Genomic DNA, 16,658 nt, shown 5'->3' on the forward strand with positions numbered 1-16,658 from the left:
CACGAAGGCTTGCATGGAGTCTAAGAGTAGAGTAAGACTCCATGCAGCCAACATGTCTGCCGAGCGATCCAGGAACAGCTGGTAGGGGCGTGCAAGACAGCTCCCAAAACAACTCTTACACGGACAGGGCTAGGGTATGCAAATTACCTAATTTGCTGCAGAAAGTTATGCAAATGAGGTAAATTTGCAATCCACGAAACCCTAACCTGTCCGAGTAAGAGTAGTGCTATTTGCAGAAATGTACTCGGTTGTCAACTGAGTACCGTTCTGCAGATAGCAAAACGGAGCCATGACAGCTCCAAATAAAGGATGCATCCAGTTGAGGAATCATGCCAATGGCCAAATATATGTTTTCAAACATGTATAGAGAGTGTAGTATGTGCATCCAACATAGGCAGCCCTGCAGCACCACCAGAGGCATGATTGCCATGTTTTAAGCAATATAAAGCAGTGCTAAACAGCTTTTACCACTATTTAGTACATGTAAACAAAATTGCACACACTAAGTAGCACAACTTTGTGCAATGTTGAGCAATATTGGCCATTATTCAGCAATGTTGGTTAATGTTGATCAATGTTGGTCAAGTTTGCATAGTTGAGCAAAAGCAGGTAAACATGCTCACATTTACTTTACTGGTCCTTAAGCAGTCTAGTCTGCCCAGTATGAAAATATAAAGCAGTGATAGTTCTCGAACCCAGGATACCATGCACTATAGTCACAGTACTGAGCCACTAAACCATAACAGTATTTCACTGGTCAGCTTGTATGAAGAAATGTTGATGATACTATGCAAAGTGTCGCATGTAAACCCTGCAGGCACAGCACAATCCCGGTAGAGTTAGGACACAAAGGTGAGCCCTGCATTAAAAATTACAACATGATTTACAACACACATATAGTATATATGTTAATATTGTGCATGTTCAAACACGTCAACAAATGTAGTGGAGTTCAGACAGCAACCTACTGAAAGGTCACACTGGGCATGCTCACACACTTGAATAAATGAGGCAAATGTCAGGCAACCACATACTGAAAGGTCAAACTGGGCATGCTCACACACTTAGGCCATGTGTGAGTACAGCAGTTGGCCACACATATCTGGCAATTGCATGTGTTAACCCAGGAACCTCACACTATTCACCAATCCTGCCTTGTGCACACAGTTATATGACAACAGACACATATATAATATATTGGAACCCTGTCATAATCAAATATGTACTACAGATACGTATCTCCAACATAGAAAGTGGTAAAGCAAAGAAGATAAAAAACCTGCAATCAGTATCATCAGTGAACAATCTGCACTCCAAACATTATCCAATCCAGGTCATGGAAAGATTACCTGCAAAGGAGTCCATACAGAACCATGACACTCCCTTCAGCTATGTCATAAATAGAAATGTACACCCATATATGTCCTGAGTCAGGGCCAACTGTAAATGACTGACAATGCCAACATCCTGTCAGAGAGGCCCATACATACATACCTACCTCCCACTGACAAAAGGCCCTATCATCATAATAGGGGATATCACATGTAGAATGGGTAAACAGCTCCTTACAAAGATGAAAACATGGCATCAATTGGATTACATTGTTTCCCTATATGTGTCATATGTGAACAGCAGAACAGAGACCCTGCACCTGAACAGTCTGTTGAGCCTCACCCTCTCTACAGGATATGAAACAGTTGCATGGGTTACAGCAACAAATGGAACACTCCACAAGTGTTGGTGCACAACAGACCATGGGAACTATAGTCCTATAAGCCTATGAAGTCTGATCTGCAAGGTCATGGAGTCCATCATGATTGAAGTCATAAACACAGCTATTGGAAGTCTACAAACACACAACCCTACCAACATTGGTTTCGTTATGGGCAGATCATGGTTCCCAAACCTGCCACACTGTTTGCAAGGCAGCCACCCAGGACATACATCAATGAAATGAGCTACACACATCCCACATACACTTTGAATATCCCTTTTCCAACATCCCAGACACATGCCGTATCCACAAAATCAACAACCTGTGCATAAAAATGTATTGTCATCTGATGGATTGGCAACTGGGCCACAGATATATCACACAAAGGAAGAATCGTGGAATCCTGTTCAAGCTGCTAACACCTGCTGTCCCCCATGGTGCAGTCCTGTGATTGCATAAAACAAAGTGCACACACATTACCCTGTCTAGTCTGATGATGTCAGCATCCTACAAATATAGCAGTAGAAAGGAAAACAACCAGTAAAGCCTATAGCGTGTCATGTTAATGCGTATCTCTCTAATATCATAACATAGATAGATAGGGATTTGAATCCTGCAATTGCTGAGTGTGTGTGTGTGTTTCTGTGCGATTACCTTCAAGAGAAGTGCCCTTTTTGGGGAGTAGGAAAACAGCTTAATAGTGGTCTGTTCCTCTTTGGCAAGTCTGATGATGTCAGCATACTACAAATATTGCATAGTAAAAGCAAAGTTCCAGGAAAGCATATAGCGCGTTGTGTTAATGCGTATCTCTCAAAGGAAATCACACAGAAACATTCACCCCCACACACACACTCAGCTAATGCAGGATTCAAACCAGTGGCCTTTTTGGAGACTAGGAAAACAGCTCAAAAGTGGTCTATTCCTCTTTGGCAAGTCTGATGATGTCAGCAGCCTACAAAGATAGCATTGGAAATGCAAACCCCCAGGAAAGCCTTTAGCACATCGTGTTAATGCGTATCCCTCTAGTATCATAACATAGCTAGGTAAGGGTTTGAATCCTGCAATTGCTGAGTGTGTGGGGGTGTATGTTTCTGTGTGATTTCCTATGGGAGGAGTAGCCATTTTGTAGACTAGGAAAACAGCTTAAAAGTGGTCTATTCTTCTTTGGCAAGTCTGATTATGTCAGCAGCCTACAAAGACAGCATTGGAAACAAAAACTCCCAGTAAAGCTTATAGTGTGTCGTGTTAATGCGTATCTCTCTAGTATCATAATATAGGTAGGTAGGGGTTTGAATCCTGCAATTGCTGTGTGTGTGTGATACTGTTGGTCAATGTGTTGTGGGTTTAGCTTTTAGTACTGTGACATATCAGTATAACAGCAGTATGTGCATTGCACACTGCAGGTATCTGTGTGGCAAATACATAAATGTATATGTGACCCCAATTAGTTCATAGGTGTGAAGACTGCTTTCTACATGAATACATCTGTTACCTTTGACAGATTGTGCTGCTGCTTCTCAGACCTTCAGTCACATACGTATGTTTGTGACATGGACAGACACTGCAGTGATCTGTAGCCTAGGTCATCTGTGTCACACACACCCATGACAGTTTCTACAGAATAGTGTGGGTGAGGGTTCATGCCTGGGGTATATTTCAGACATGTTCAAACACAACAAACTCTGTCAATAATAGACATTCATTATAGGAGTCCAACAACTTTGTGGATATGCATACAGACCCGTCATTGCTTATGTGATACACTGAGGGACTTCATAATAGCGATGCAAATGTGAATACCAAAGGACAGATTACATAACACTTGGCTGTATGTACACATCGGTACCCATTCCACATGTTGTGGGCTACTACCTATCTGTTACTGTCTGGATACTATGTTTAGTAAATGGGGATGACTATGCTATATATGTCTTACAGCTTTACAGCATGGGTTGGACAACAGGTATCTGTCTGTATGATACCCTTGTGGAGAATAAGTGTCTCATCCGGAGAATGCATTGTAGGCCACTGTATGCATTTCCAGATGTGGACGGACATATCCCTAGTGTGTTTGATTGTACCTAAGAGGGCTATATGCCAAACAGGAGTGGTCCCAGGAATGGCTGGTGGTCAGTACCACTGGTTATTGGTATAGTATAGTACCAGACGGATCCAAATGCTACTGAGTGTCCTACATCTGTGTGTCAGTTGTCAAAACATCATCTAATGATTGGTTATAGTCAGGCTGTTGAGGTTGTGTATACTACCAGAATGCAAACCACTGACAGATAGTAACAGTATCACCCACAGCATAGTGTCAAACCATGTCATACACACATGTGTACCCAAGTTAAAACATATGTGTATTAAAATGCATACTGGCCACAAATAGAAACAATGAAGTCTTGACACTGTGTAATATAGGGCATGTCACCCTTTCCATGTGTCCACTATGCACGTACATGCAGACAGTGCACCTCCACCATGTTCACAAATGTACACCTGCAAATCTGTACTGCACACATCACACATGTGCTGTCCACTCACCAACACATTCTGCCAAAACTACACACATCAGCCAAGTGGCCCATGGGCGGACAATACATATTTTGAATTAACGCTGTTGTAAACAATACTATATTGATAATCATAACTTTAATGCATCACGCCTGCTCAGATATACCTACAGGGATATCATTATACTGTACTGTTGACAATATGCTAGCATTGCTACACTGCTATAAAGTCACCCTGTGCATCAGCACCATGTTAGCCTGTTCTCGCATCAATGTTACAGATGACAGGAGGTGGCACAGTTTCATCATATGCACAGGGTCTGTTGTTGGTTTTCCAGAGCCCGACATTGACCCATCCAATCGACATGTATGTGTGTGTGTGTGTGTGTGTGTGTGTGTGTGTGTGTGTGTGTGTGTGTGTGTGTGTGTGAGGGACAACAGTACAGCATGGGTCAATGTTGATGTAATGTGTGTGTGTATGTGTTAGCCCTAGGTGTTTGTATTATGTGTATGTGTGTGCATGCACACAGTCCCACCATGTGGCTGCCATATACAGGAGGTTGTGGGACAGCCACAGACTGTACCTGCCAGGCTGTACAGATCACCGTCTCTGGCCACGGCCACAGCACCTGTGCCTGGCAGGGGTGCAATGGACAGTATTGGGTACTAAGCCAGACTGGGTATTATCATCAGAGGCAGAGTGATGTCGACTGGACCCATGTCCCTGCTGGTACTGGCCAGAGCCACGTGCACGTGGTCTTCTATGATGGTCTATTGACACCCTACTCCAACATTGCTGGAGCTGGTACTGCCACTACGGGAGCGGCTGTGACTTGTGTGTCATCTGCGATGACTGCCAGCCGATGATGTTGCTGGCATACGTCCATGTCGACATCTCGGCCGTCCTGCACTGTCCTGGCACATGGACATTACATTGGGGAGGACATCTAATGTCTCCCCCCAACGTCTATCAATGACCTTGGTGTAGTGACGCACTGCACCCGCAAGGTCACGGATATTGTCATTGATAGCAGTGTTATGGGCTTTCTGTGCCCTCAGTCCCTGTCTGGTGTACCGTTCCATACGTGCCTGTGCCTGCATTACAGCGCGGAACATACCTGAGGTTGTAAGACCTGTGGGGGCACGTCTGCCAGGGGCATTACGATCAGCAGTGCTCCCACGAGAACCCCTGGATATCCACCTATGTGGTACCATTCCAGGAATCTGGGTATGGCTGCTGTGAGGGTTTGCATATGCCATAGATACCACACTATCCTGGTCAATGCCTACTGTATGCTGTCCCTCAGCTAAGGCCATTGGTGATGTGGGATGTATTGGCAGTATGAATGTGCACATAGATGGTGTGGAAAGCTGTGTACTGTCGATTGGCGGAACAACGACAGACCCTGTCAAACCTGCCTATGCCACAACACATGTTTCATCATCTCCACTATTTGTGGCAGTGTCTTCAGGTTCTCTGCTGCACTCAACCAACACAACTTCAGCACCTGTGAGAGGGAGACAGGAAACACACTTTACAATCTGTACATGATGTTAGCACACATGCACACATGCACACATGAACACATGCACACATGCACACATGCACACATGCCCACATGCACACATGAACACATGCACACATGAGCACATGCACATATGCACACATGAACACATGCACACATGTGCACATGCACACATGAACACATGAACACATGCACACATGAACACATGAACACATGCACACATGAACACATGAACACAAATACACTACTCACTAAAGTAGACAGACACACACACACACACACACACACACACACACACACACACACACACACACACACACACACACCAACAGCAATCCAGAACATACCCATTAGTGGTTGATGGTGGAGTACAGTATCACAAGCCAAAGAGTCCTATCACACATGTCAGCATGCAAGATATGTGTTGCTCAACAGCATGCAGTGCGAGTGTAGACAGTCCTTGTTAATAACAGTATACATGTGTTTGATGCATGTGTGTTGTTCAGTGATTGGCCTCACCCTGGAACACAATGTGTACATGGACACAACATTGCTGTGCAAGTATTAAATGCTTTTCAATGTCCTGTGCACCATCACTCACAGGTATACATACCATGGCTGGATGCACACAACTGTCAGGTGTATAGCAATGAATGCTATGTGTTGTGCTGCAGTTACTGTAACTGGATGTAGTGCAGTACCATGAGCCATCATCAGGCAGCATCATGTGGTCACTCAAGGCCACTAATGTGTGCAACACTGGCAACTATCTTGCTGTACCTGAACTGCAGCACTATGGCTACATTAACCATTTCACAGCCAGCTGTTACATGGGTATGTAAGGTGTTCAATAGGGAGCATTGCCTAACATGAATGTCTTGTTTGTTGAAGAGTTATGCAACGCACCATGATAGGCCTCTACCCCTCAGGTATGGTATGTGTGCTGTGTGGATGACATTTGGGATACTGGAGTTTGACTTTACAGCAGGTGTCTACATACGCCATGTGTATCATATTGACACGTACTGTGTATGACAAGGTGGTGTATGTTGTGAGCATGTGTATTGAATCTGCCTATACAATGTCCACTACAGTGTACCACAATTGTTTGGGATGCTCTGTGTATAGCATGTGTTTGAGGCAGCCACTCATGCTACTGGGATGTGCATAGTCCCACAGAAGACTTGCAGAGCATGCATTTTGTGTAGGTGTTGTACATGTGTATATGGCCTAATACCCACCTATGACATGCGCATGTTATTTGCCATATGAAATGTAGAACACTCATCAGCATGGGTCTGCTGTCTTGTTGTCACACCAGAGGGACCTACAAGGATATGAGACAGTTTGTCAGTGTCAACAACTATGGCATTGCTGCTGTGACTTTGCAATTTTACAGTGGTACAATGGTTGACAGTCACAGGCATACAGATTATGTTCAAAATTATCAGTATTGCACAACACCAGGCTCCACATCTTCCAAATACACAGTACACATCTGACATATGCATGTTCTAACAATCGAGCTAAAAGTAGTCTACAAATATGGCATGTTACCTGCATGCTCTGAGTCAACTTGCTGGGTGACTCCGGCCTCCATGATGACGCATTTGTTGTAGTGGTTGGCCAGGAGCCACCACACTGAGGAGCAGCTCTTCCACTCTAGTGAGGGGCAGATGTGATGTTGCACCACCACCTGTGGCAAGCTGTTGTCTGCGGTCATCAGAGTCATGCTGCCAGACATGTCTGATTAAATCACTGCAGTGATGGCGTACCTGCTCATAAGTCTGGTTATGCATGCCTACATCATTAATCCAACGGACAACATCCTGCCACAGTGCAGTGCACTCATGCTGGTCCTGGCTGGTTCTGGAGAACAGCAGGGTGTGATGTTGTAATTGTGTGGATATGATTAATTCCTCCTCTTCAGGGGAATAGGCAGGGTTGCGATGATGAGACATGTCCCTGGAAGAAAATAAAAAAATTATTGTGAGCACATCTTGTGGCACACTTAACATTGTAAAGTACAGATATCAATGAAATGCCATATATAGCAGCCTATTAGCTGTCAGTAGATACACACTTTTAATACCACACATCAGTGCTCAGCCCACAAATGCCTGACAGTGCCTGGCACGTTCCATATATTAAACTATCTTCTGCACAGCAACATAGTGAAACCAGTATGTAAGACTATACAGCAGCACATGGCACACTGTATGTGACACAATGCACCACCTAGCCACAGGAGGTATATATGAAGCTAATGCATATAGACATTTGTCATCCATTTAAATGATTGTAAAGTACAGTTACAGTACTACCGGTACACCGTACTACTTGTTGATAGTAAACCCCTAAGTAACTTATGTGCACATTCATCAATATAGGTGGCATACTGCTGTACTACACTATACATGTTGCTAGATATGCACTTATATCCTGTAACACACATATGACACAGGCCATGTTACAGGCATATCCACACACACACATCAGACATACCTACAAGACACAGAGGTATGGCAACCCAGAAGTACTTTACCTGTGTACCATGCAGTACTGTGTGTCAGCACTTACATAACCTTATGCCTGAGGTATGTAATGTGTTGGAATACAGGTAACAAACAAAACAGTGTTTCAAAGCAATGTGGATATACACCATACTGTGCTGTTTAGGCCTACAGGCCTACAGTACTACAGTTCATACGGGATTTGTATTCACTAGTGTTAACAATCAATGAGCATACATGTACTGCTTTAGCCTACAATGGCACATTCCAGTCAACACCATGGGACTATGTCACACCGTATATCATACTGCTTTTGCTGCCTAGCAATAGCATACAGATCAGACCTAGAACACTACATACCATGATATAAACATTTACCCACTAGGCTATCACACATATACACAACGTTGACACACTCACCTACACATTCACCATCACACACAGTCAACCTCACATAGCAATTAATGCAACATGTACATGCATATGTGTATCATGGTCATAGGTAGCTCATAGGATATTAGGCATAGGGCCTATAGAAGCCTAGCCATACGGTACCCTGCCCTTCAACATCCATGTCATTTAAGTTCATGTGCCCCTGTCATGCAGAGCCACAGAGGTGATTCCCGGGTTGTATTTCATATGTCACATCCATTCATCATGATTATTCATGATGACTGCTAATGAGGACCTTTCTTTGCTAATGATAGGTAGTTAGTTCCAGGGTATGGTATGTGTCTGAGATGAGAATGTACCACTCCAGCATGTTCTGCTTCTTGATGTTACAAGGTTTACATCAGTACAGTGTGTAGCTTGTAGGGTTTTGATCTGTTGACATGGAGCATGTCCAACACCTGTGTGCTTGGCATAGCTTTGTATGTTAGGCAGAGGTTGGCTCTGGGTGGGTGGTATGCGACACAGTGTAACTGTGGGATTGGAAGACAGTCTGCATAGGGCATCTGTTTGAGTCTGGTAATACTGTTTGTGGTGTCTGTGCCTGGCGTCTACAGTTGCTGTAGATGTCTTCTGAGGTACATACCAAAAGGCCCATTGTACTCTATGATGGGTTTTATGACTGATGAGTAGAGTGGAACACTGACCTCTCATTCCATGTATGACACACCTTTTGTGATGACATGTGGACTGTACACAGTTTACATGACTAGTGTGGCACTGTGATTATCAAAAGGGACACTACTGTCCACCTGTGTCCCGTGGTCTCTTATCACACTTTTGGTGTTGAGTAGACTACCACCTATGTGGTAGTTCACAGGTACAGGGTTTTTAACAAACGGGATGGCAATACATTTACAACATTTATCTTGAGCGCACATATAAACATCCATTGGTGTACATATAGATTTACATGTAGGCACATATACAGTCCACCTTTAATGGTGGGAATATCAATTATGCAAGGGTTGAGAGAGATACAGTTATGTAATAATTTTGCACAGTCTTGTGCAGAATGCATTGAGGGTATTCTCAGGCCATGTATCTTTAGCAGGACTCCCTGTCTGGAAGACTATTAACTTAGCAAATCACACCCACAGCATTTAAACACCACATGTCATATACCAGCACTGTATGCTGTCTTGTTTGCCTAACAGTATAACCTACATGAAAGTATGCACATAACAACCTTCACCAATATATATATGTCCACCCTTCACAAACAGTTGCAGTATGTACCTTGCTCTATGCACATGTTAAGATGCTACTATATCTGACACATAAATATCTCTACATGTGTGTGTGCCATACACACACAAGGTACACACTGTTGTACATCTGTAGACCTCACGGATGACCTGTTGGGCCTTGCTACAACATGAACAGTTGTCACATGTGTGCATGACAGTAATATTACAGGGAATATTTATAGCTGCTAATGCTACATTACTATACTAGCCTGGTACAGCAGTTGCCAATGCTAAGCTACACATTATATTAATATCATGCATGTGTTACTCTGTCACATCCATGTTTATATAGCTGTTTTCACTACTCCCTCAGACAGCCATTATACACAGTACTGTACAGTACATATGTCACAGTTATGTCCCACTGCACACAGCTACACACTAATTTGTCCATGGCAGTAGCCATGCATGGCATCAGTGCATACATACCTACTGCTGCCACATATGCATGTTTCAAAGTATTTACAGTACTCTTCATAAACATCTACTACTTGCCGGTAATCACATTTCTGTCACATACCTGTTTGTCACTTTCAGGCACGTCTGTGTAATTTTTTGTTTTGACAAATTGTATTTTTTTGTTGTTGCTTAAGTAAAGATTCTTATAATTAATTCCTTTTGCTTATTAATTAAGTTTTTTTTTTACTTAATTAATATAGTTGGTTGCTGATTCCTTCGAGTATTTATACTTATTTAAACTTTTGTGTTATTAAGTTATAAATAGTATTAACTCATCCACAAGTTCTGTGAAGCTTTATCACGTGCAATGTAATGATTGCATGTGGGGATAGCAAGTACAGTCTGCTTTTATAGGTATCTACACATGTGCATGTGATGACCTCTGGACCAATTGGTGCCCAGCATTTGGTAAATGCATACAGCCTGCTGTGTGTTAATTGCAGTACTCACTGTCATAGCAACCCAATCCTATAAATTGCTAAGTTTTATAGGCATAGCCCTTTCAGATTTCCAGAGTGGGGCCCATGCTTGTTTGCTATGGACACTGTTGTTTAAGTCAGAATGTTGGTATACTTCTTATATCTGAAGCTAGAGGTGTAGACAGTGATGTACATGTTGTACTCAGACCTGACTGTTGCCACTTCCAGTACAGAGCTATCAGTGTAGAGTTTAACTCACCCCTACAAATGCTTACACAAGATATATGTGAGTATGTAGTTTCTTTTCTACTTATGTAATTGAGTGCCATACAAAAGTAGTTACTGAGAAGTATTCTTTTGACACATGAACTGTTTATGGACTGTTATACTGTGCATATTGATGTACTCACTTCTGCAGGGTTTGTGTATTTATTGTTGACATTAGCACAGGAGTCTCAGGTAAAATGGACAATTCCACTACTGAGTATGCCTACCTACATCCTTGGTTGACCCTAAACACACGTATATTTAAAATATGGGGGGGGGATGCAGACATACAGAGAGCATTACGTCTTAGTGTGTGAGTGTTATCTTACTGGACTTAATGGATTGGTGTGTACCTGTTGGTTTATCAAGTCAGGTGGTCTGTCTGCATAGTTCACAACTGTGAACCTATCCAGATGGTAGCCAGATGTTAGCCTGTTATTCTTTGTCTGTGCAACCCACAGGTGTTTTCAGCACTGGTACAATGGCATTGTTACAGTCAGTTGCTACCAGTACATGGCTAGATCCTTTGGTATTTCTGTGTTGTACTCCTACATAAGGGTATGCCTGTGGAAGTCCTCACAAAGTCATTTGCAGAGTGTGTAACAGCAGATGAGCTGATATGCCTGTGTGTTTGTGCCTCTGCCAGGCCTATGAAACACTCAGATACATATTTTCTTGGAGTCAGGGATAGGTAGTTATAAGTGAGGTACACCTTCCAACTAATAGAGAAATTAAGTGTAGACTTGAGTGAAGCAGTGCATATGGATTAGTACTCCTTTTATGAAGTACAAGCGGTGTCTACTGTTATTATTGTGATTATTAATTGTGTAATACAACACCTCTCTGACTAACATCAGTACTTATCAGAGGGATTCAAAGGGACACAGCTGAAATATGTTTCACAATCAGGAAGTATGGCCTCTGCCCTAATCAGATATGCCAGTGTTTGTCCTGCTATGATACTGTGTGGGGGTTGTAAAGTACCTCTATAACATTATTTGCTGCTAGAATGGCTGCTTCTCTTATCACAGTCATGTAATGCAATTCCACAACAATTGCTGGTAAAGATACACAGAACAAGCTTAGTGTTATGGCCTTCCTATTTTTCCTTTACATTCACTCATTGCATTGCATGATATATTTATTTTAGCACCAAGTTATTGTATATCTGCTGTGGCTTAGTGGTACTTCATGCAGTCAAGTGTGTCCAAGGTCTGGGGTTTGAGACTGACAGAGGTGTTTTATTTTGCTGCTGAGCAGAACAAAGGCCCTGACATACAGAGTGATTAAGGCACTTTTAAGCAGTTGTAAGTGGGTTTGCGCGGGTTTGCGTGATGCTTAGCGATGCTAAGCTTAGCGCACACATGCGCACACTTGCTCAAACCCACTAACTACTGCTTAAAAGTGCTTACTTCCGCTAACCCCCATGCTAATTTCTTATAATGAAAAGAAACTGGGGAGATAGGAAAGTGGTGAAAAAGGGGGCACAAAGAGGGAAAGACAGTGGGGAAACCAGCTCGGGATGTGCAGGACAGGTGTAGGGAAGGTCCATAGCTGCCCATTTCTTTACCAGCAACAGCTGTGCATATGTTGCAAATTTGGAGTGAAATTTGAAACCTTCCACCCCCGAGAGAGGGATGAGGACAACAAAGTATGTTGTACTGCCAATTCTAATTATCAGTTTACATGTCCAGTGGACATGTGTGCGAAATGGGCAGCTATGTATGGGGCGTAATTTTTTTGTGGGAACAGATTTCCTTTTTTTTTTTCAGGTGAGAGTGGAATGTGAGGTAGGGAAGTAGGTATATTTGGGGAGGTAGGTTGGGGAGGAAAACAGACAAGACAGACAAGACGCATACAGGGGCGGAGTATGACACTTAGGGTGGGTGAACACAATTGACAGAGATGGATGTTTGGAAATCGCAAGCCTATGAGCCCACGGATGGTAACAGTGGGACTCAGATCCCCACCCATGAGCAGTCACCACTGGACCTTCACATCCCTGAGGGTGGCTGTGCTGGGGGCTGCATAGGAGGGGCAGGCTCACCCATGAGTCACGCCACTCTTGCCTCGAGCTGGCATAGGGAATCAGCGACTAAACACTGGATCTCCCTACGCACCACAACCCGGACCCTTCGGACGGTGACAGGTGGCCCTTCTCTGCCCACGCTTGCAGGGGGGATGAGCCCCATCCCCTGCAGTGCTTCCACCCGAAGGTGGCACAGGATCAACGGAGAAGGGTAGCCCGGGCTGGGCACCAGACCTGCTGGTGCCCGGTGCAATCGCCAGCTGAGGAGGGACAGGTGGGTCCGCTGGGACCGGCCTTCCCATACGTTCTGTGATTAGGTGTGTTTAATTACAACATAGACAACAGCATTCCAGATTAGTTGTAACAGTATGCAGTAATATTCCTATTAACCCAACACACCAGGGTTCCAACAGTTGAACAGCAAGCATAACACATGCATATATTGAATGACAGTGGACATTACAACAGCATGCAGGGATGATTGGTGGCAACAGGCTACCAAGATTGTGGTGTTTGAACAGGGCACATGCATCAAAGTAAATGCAGATATTTATAGAAAAATAGGACATATGTCCCAAGAAATGTTTTCAGATTACACATACCCATTGAGGTGTGGAATTGCATTGTTTATGCACATAGATTAGGTTGTAAAAAGAAACCTCCATTAACACCTTATAAGTACTTTTACTCGACACTACATTCCTATTGACTGCAGGTGTATATCCCCTACATGTATTATTACACTAGGCAACATGCATTAGAATGTGTAATGGGTTTGGCTAGTTCATTATATGACCTATATCTGACATACTAACTGTCCATGATGCAGATGTTACTGCTACATAGTTATATATTTTATTTATATTTAAGTATCTACATATTTGGATGTGTTAATGTGACATTTTCAGTTACATTTCTACAGAACCCTACAGTTCATGTAGCGCACTCACATTTCTGGGGAACACCTTGACAAGCTACTCATGTGCCAGATTTACCTATGCATTCCAGCCATTTAACGACTGTTGAGGACTGTATATATGCTTCACAGCTACTGGCACTTCCTTCATCCACTTAATATGGGACTGCCCAACTGTGGGTTGACAGCACTTAATACAACTGTACTATTTATTAAATGCAAGGGTACAACAACATTTCAAAGTAAGTGACACAGACACACTCCAAGTATTATACCTTTATTAATTACATTACACATTTTTCTACAGGCTCTCTCCTTTATTTGATATTACAGTGCATACGGAAGACCTATTCAAGACATATGATACCTTTATTGATAGGTTACAACACTCTTTGTCAGGCTTGCTCACTTATTTTGTATGACACTACATGCAGGGATAGTATTCCAGACTTATTTTACCTTTATTAATGGGTTACTACACTCTATTTCTGGCTCTCTGACTTATGTTATATAACAGTACATGCAGATAAATTATTCAGGGCATTTTATAGCTGTATTATTGGGCTACAACAATTTTTTCATGCTTTCTCACATATATTATATAACAATACATGCGGAATAATTACTAACTTGCCTGGTGGTGCAGCCTTAGCAGCCTATCTGCATAGGCTTGCTGGTTTGTAGCAGGGACACCTGCAGCTGTGAAGTAAATGAAGGGATATTGAGACCTATCCATTATATAGACTACCTTAGCATGTCTTACATACTGCATTCCATGGCTACCTACTCAGTAGTGGGGCATCTTGCATATGACGGGCCTCCTGGATCCATTGATTCAGTAGGTCCTGCTTCCGTCTCCTCAGGTCTGCATGGTGGTGACAGACCTGCTCACCAGTCCGAGGGATGCCTTTGGCACTGGTGAGATCATGAGCCAACCATTTCCAAGCCTCTGCCTTATACTCCCTTCCATGGAACTGGCCCTGCAGGAGTCGAGACTCATGACGGTGGACAAGGAGCCAAACCATGTGTTTTGACTCCTCAATGCTCCAGTGTTGCGCTCGAAAGTGACTACCCTCTCCAGCACCAGACATTCTAACTGCAGATGCGAGCTACAATCAGATATGGTGAGTATTCCCGCCTATGGAGCTTAAATATGCCGCATTTCCCAGGCTTTTTTGTGATTGGCCGCTTTTGAAAATTCTCGACTGACTGCAGACCTGCTTAGCAATGGTTAATATACCATTTATAAGTATATGTATGTTAACAGTGGATGTTTATCCTAAGCTGTCATGGCTTGGTGGTTCAGTACTTTGATTATGGTGCACAGTGTCCCGAGTTCGAACCTTGTCATTGCTTTTTTTTTTAATACTGTCCAGGCAGGCTAAGGGGTGTGGCTGTGTTTAGGCAACTTTGCTCTATGTTGCTCCATGTTGCTCCATGTTGCCTGACGTTGCCTGACGTTGCTCCACATTGCCCTATGGTGCGCTGGTGAGTGCAGTGTGCAGGTCTGCACAAACTTATTGCGCTGGGTAAAGCACTGCTTAGCTGTGGGCAACTATATTGTGCTGGGTAAAGCACTGCTTAACTGTGGGCAACTATACTGCGCTGGGTAAAGCGCTGCTTAGCTATGGGCATTTATATGTCAAGATCCTTCTTACATTTCTATATTTACATTTTGTTCACTGATAATAGACCATTTCAATGGTTTTTAGTAATATTTTAGTCATATATATGTCAGGTATTATTTCATATGCTAATTTAAAACATAAAATGGAGAGGGGAGTGGTGGGACTCAAACCGTGAATGCCTCCTCTTTGTGCGAAGGCTCTACCACTACGCTATTGCTATTTGGATTGATTTACATAAACATTTGTTATTATGCTCTTCAATGTTGACATTGATAACTCTAGCTAAGCTATGTGCACACCCACGCAAACACGCGCAAATACGGGCAGCTATATCGGGAATTAGACAAAATAATTATGTTTTACATTTTATAACTCTACTGGGGGTTTACAATGTGAGGGAGTGTAGTGTTGGGTGTGTTGACATTTGAGCAGACTCGCTCATGTGTTTTGACATTTCACAATTCAGAAACTTGCAGGGGCGTGTACCTTAGGACTGCTCGGCAGTCAGACACGCCCCCTGCCTCCCTGCACGGTCCGTGTTAGACTTGGACTGGTGTCAGCGTGCCCTCATGAATATGCATGGCATGCTGACATCAAACCGTTCAACTGCAGTTTCCGAGTAAGACTTATTTAGTCTTACACGGAGGTTTCGTGAAGCCGAGGGTTTAAGTTACCTTTTTTTTTAAATGGAGGTCAAACTACTGCCTCCGAACTGAGGAGGAGCAGGGTTCCTTAGAATCACAGAGTAAAAGCTTTAAACACAAAACCCTTGGCATAACTCTCAGCTGTCCAGATTTTCACAGAATGCCCAGGTTTTTTGCCTAATATTTTTAGTCTGTTTCTTAAGAAATATATGATTTTCTGGCAAATTATTGAGGACGGAAGTTATTAAATTATAGCTGACATTTGAGTTTCAGACCTAATATCCTTTAAAAAAAATGAAGGTTAATGCAAATCCTGTCATTCTAGCA

This window comes from Protopterus annectens, chromosome 4.part1 (genome assembly GCF_019279795.1).
Source record: "Protopterus annectens isolate FY-2018-M chromosome 4.part1, PAN1.0, whole genome shotgun sequence".
Lineage (NCBI taxonomy): Eukaryota > Metazoa > Chordata > Ceratodontiformes > Protopteridae > Protopterus > Protopterus annectens.